This window comes from Theobroma cacao, chromosome 8 (genome assembly GCF_000208745.1).
Source record: "Theobroma cacao cultivar B97-61/B2 chromosome 8, Criollo_cocoa_genome_V2, whole genome shotgun sequence".
In the NCBI taxonomy this organism is placed as follows: Eukaryota; Viridiplantae; Streptophyta; class Magnoliopsida; order Malvales; family Malvaceae; genus Theobroma; species Theobroma cacao.
This window is the reverse complement of record NC_030857.1, coordinates 8,928,669-8,933,485: the sequence shown is the minus strand read 5'-3', so window position 1 is coordinate 8,933,485 and position 4,817 is coordinate 8,928,669. Positions and strand designations below refer to the sequence as shown.

Genomic DNA, 4,817 nt, shown 5'->3' with positions numbered 1-4,817 from the left:
ATACATACACTTTATATTATATATTATGTTCATTTATAAAGAATATAATTACTATTATATAAGTTAATAATTACTAAACAATAAAATAATATTGATTTTTATTCTTAAAAAATAATAATAATATTAATTTTTATAATTTAATAATAATATATTAAGGGTAAAAAACCTAACCACTCCTTTCTTTTCTTTCTTTCCTTTTTTTACCTAGCCACATAGCAGACAGACGCTCATTCTTCTTTCTTTTCTTCCTTCAGCCAGCCACTCCTTATTCTTCTCTTGATTTCTTTCTTACTGCTAAATGGCAGTTCTTCTTTTATTACTTTTTTTTTATTTCCTTCCTTCTTCTTTTTTTCCCCTAGCTAGCCACTCCGATCCTCCATTGTAAAGCCCGACCTTATAAAATGCTGACAGGACATACATGTGATGGATAACATGTTTGTATGCTAGGAGAGTCTCGAAAAATTTATAAAAGTCGGTATTGTACCTAGAGGTACAACAAAGTTGATTTAAGCCTCGAACTAAATCAAATAGAGATTATAGGGTGAAATTAAAAATTTTATAGTTCAGGAATGATTTAAAATAGTGATTTGGAGTTCGAGGATTAATTTGGAGTCAAACTAGAAATTTCACTATCTAGGGGCAAAGTGGTAATTTTGCCACTCGAGGACAAAATGAAATTTTTTTGAAAGATTTTAATCACATTTGACTTATCGGAGTATGATTTGAGGTTGAGAAGTGAAAAATTGTAATTCCTGTATTTTTCGGAGTATAGGGGTAAAATGGTAATTTTTCCACCCCAAGGGCAAAATTTTAATTTTACACACCAACACTTGTCCAGCACATGGATTTTACCCAATATTATCATGGATAATTGAAGAAATTTATATGGTGGAGAGAGAAATCTTAATAGTTAAGAAATGACACATGGACCAATAATAAGGTGACATGTGTCAAGTTTATAACCATTTATTATTTAACTTTAAATTTAGCACAAAATCAGCCCATTTTCTTCATATGGCCGGCCAAAGGAAAACAAAAGGAAGAACAAAGGAAGAAAAGAAGAACAAGAACCCTAGGTGGGAAAATTCAAGGGAAAATTGGTGGATTTCAAGTAATCAAGCAATCAAAGGTAAAATTTCTTGATTTGACTTGTGATCTACCTTTCCCATGCATTTCTCCTTATTTTTCATGGTTAAATTTCATGTTTTCATGGTGAATTCATGGCTGGCCGAATGGATATGGAGAGAGAATGATGTTGGATTGATTTGATTTCAAGTTATGTTAGTGTTTTTAGTTAGTTAGTGATGTGTAGCAAGAAAAGCCAATAGGAAAAATTCATTTTCTCCCATTACCCATAAGAGGCCGAATTTTCTAGGGAGAATATTGAGGCTGAAATTGATGATATTGCATGATATTTTGGTGATATTTGATGTTTGGTGAGGTTAGAAATTAAATGGGAAATTTTGGTGTGAAAATCTAAATTTTTACTCAACGTATAGATATGCGTGATTATTGACCTGGGACTGATAAATTGAATTTCATTCACAGTCACTGAGGTAATTTAGGTATAATTGGAGTGTAGAAAGTGAGAAGAATTGATTTGGAGTTAAATTGGAGATTTTAGCCGATTAGACCGAGTATAGTGTGACTTAGGTCTAATACACATTTAAGCGATTAATCGGACATTTTGCATTCCATATCATGCATTAGTAGACTAAATTAGTTTAATTTCAATTTAGTACCAATGTAGTAAGTTTCTCGATTTTGTACTGTGTCAAGCTGGTGAGTTATTCGACAAGGGCAAAGAAATTGTACCCGAGGATCGATAGTTGGAGTACTATAGAAATTCGACTCCTGAAATAGTGAGTAACCTTACTATCGTCTTAATTATCTAAAGTGATTTTCATTCAATTTTATGATTTTATGAAAAATGAGTTTAAATGGTAAATCTTTATGTTTTATAAACAAAATATGTTTAAACGAAATGATTTTATAAATTGTCTTAAAATTGAATAATGATTTTGAAAAATAGAGTAATTGGAGACCATTGATATGTTGTAAATTTATGATTTGAATAAATAGCTTATGTTAATGTGTTGGCATGATTGGCTGGGTTATGGTTTTTGTGAATTGTATGAATTATTCTATTTTACATTTGTAGGCTGGGTAGTATTAAATTAACCCTATCATGCTGTCAAAATTTTATTGTATGGTGGGTATTGCTTGCTGCAGTGAGCTAGATTCTTTGAACTAGCCTATTAGAGGGGCACGGAATCCTGACATATTTTACCTCGGTTGGAGAGATGAGTAGGGTAACTCCCGAGGTATAACTTTTAGAGTTCACTTCACGCTAAACCACCATGTGAGGGGGAACTCGGCCAACGCCAAGGAACCCCTATATTTTGAAAATAAAAACATGATTTATGTGTACATAAATTTTTAATAGCCTTGGCGGACTTGGTTTGGGATAGCCCTCGGCCAATGTATCCCTGATAACTGAGTATGAGAATAATTTTTGGCATGAGCTAAGTTTTAAGAAATTCATAAGCCATGTTGATTACTCGATTTAAATGAATTGAATTTTTTTTGGTTGAAATGAGTTGAAAGATGATAAATTAAAGTATGATGATTTATTTTATCTGTCTCCATTTACTCGACTTTAGATATTTTAAATGATATTTGTTTACTTACTGAGAATATATAATCTCACCACCCTCATTTCCACCCATTTCAGGCTCAGGATAGTCGGTAGATAGCTCATTTCATCGAGGACTACCATTGGATTTGCGTCCTCCAAACCGTAGGTTCACAGTTTTCCTTACTTCTAGTTATTCGTGGGCCCACTTGATATTATAAATTAAATTAAATTAAATACTTTGCCTCACTGTATTACAGTATGTATGAATTTATTCATTTTTTACGCTACAAAAATTATTTACGTATAACTTTAAAAATATTGTTTTATAGGAAAATAGAATATTTTACTTAATATTTCTTTTATTTTCTTATTATATCCAAATAATCGCAATTTCGTTTTAAATGAAGATTTTAGACTTTTAAACTCATTTTGATTATGAATTATGTGTTTTATACTTATATATTACATTTTAGCCAGTTTCAAAATTTTTGAAAAAAATGACCAAAATACCCCTGTGAGACAAAAATTATTATTTTATTTGTTTTAAGTTGGAAACAGTTTAAAATCTTTTAGAACGTGGTAATTGGCAACAGTTACTTATAGGGGAAATGATAAGCTGATATTAAAGCTTTGTGAGGTTCCAGTTGATAATCCGAGTAATGAGTGTCGATCGGGGCATCGCGGAGGTTGCACTGGCTCAAAGGGAGTTTCGGGTCGCGACAATTCGAGTGGTATCAAAGCTTTTGGTTTTAAAGATAAGAGCTTTTAGTTTTAAAGTTATTTTTAAAAGCTATAGTTTCAGTGTGGCCCAAGTTAAGTGAAGTTAAATTAGGTTTGATTGAATAGAATACGTGCATCTGCATATAGAATTTGGAGTTATTTAGACTCGTTCTGTTTCTTCTTATAGATCTTATGGGAGCATAAGTCATAGATAGGAAGCTACATGAACTCCTGTTCCCAGTAATCCACTTCCTTATTAATGTCATGCAAATGTCATAAGTAGGGCCGTTGTCCAGGTTTGAGATGTCACCTGTGACACGAGCCAGTATTAGAGAGATCTTAAAACAAATGCTATAACACCAGACCCTAAATTATCTGTGATATATCATTCACATGCTTTGGATAGCATGTTTGTATATTGAATTGCCCCAAAAAACAAGTTAAATGACTGTATTACCCCTAATGGTACGGTTCAATTAAATACGTCTTGAACTAATTGAAACAGAGAATCGAGGATGAATTTGAGAAAACTAAAACCCATGGATTGATTTAAAATGAGGATTCAGAGTTTGAGGTCCGATTTGAAGTTAATCCGAACTTTAATTATTTCAAGGGCAAAATGGTAATTTGCCACTTGAGGATGAATATGGAATTTTCAGAAAAAAAAAGATTTTTTAATCTCGTTTGATTAAGATTGATTATATTAGACTTATTAGAGTATAATTTGAAGGTTTGGCAGTGAAAAAGTTTAATTCCGGTGATTTTTGGAGTGTATGGGCAAAATCGTAATTTTACCACCCGTAGACAAAATTTGAGATTTTGAGAGCATTTAGATCAAATTTGAAAAATTGGAGAATGGTATGAGTATGAGGGATGAAAAATATGTCTATGGACAATTTTTCAGTTTTTGGGGCAAAAATGTAATTTTTAACTTTTATGAGGGTAAAAGTGTAAATTTCAAAAATCACTCCACCAAGACTTTGGATAAGTCTGAGAATTTTATATAAGCTATGGATATGTGGGACAAGTGTATGGTGAAAATTTGGAAACAAATGGATGGCTAGAATTTAAGGAATTAATAAAACATTAAAAAAATAAATAAAATAATATTATATTATTTTAGCCTTTAAAAAGGTCAAAATTTCCAGAATTCTCATCTTCTTCAAGCCGTCCAAACCAGGAGAGAAAAGGGGGGAAAAGAAATAAGAACCCTAGCTGAAAAATTTGGGGAGAATCAAGAAATCAAGCATTAAAAAGGTAAATTTCATTGATTTTCCTTATGATTTTTACTACCCATGCATTTTTTTTCTCATTTCCATGCAAAATTAGAAAGTGGGTAAGGACACCCATGCTGGCCAAACCTCCATGGATGAGTTTTGAGCTTGAGTTTTGGTTGATTTTAATTGAATTAAGTGATTTTAGTTAGGTTATATTGAAATATAGTAAAAATAAGCTAGAG

The 4,817-nt window shown here is 31.7% G+C and overlaps 1 long non-coding RNA gene across 1 annotated transcript; it reads left to right on the top strand.

Annotated features, from left to right (window-relative positions):
- LOC108663092 lies at positions 1,093-2,255 on the top strand. Its single transcript, XR_001929019.1, has 3 exons — positions 1,093-1,129; positions 1,780-1,862; positions 2,162-2,255. It is a non-coding gene; the product is annotated as an uncharacterized LOC108663092 (long non-coding RNA).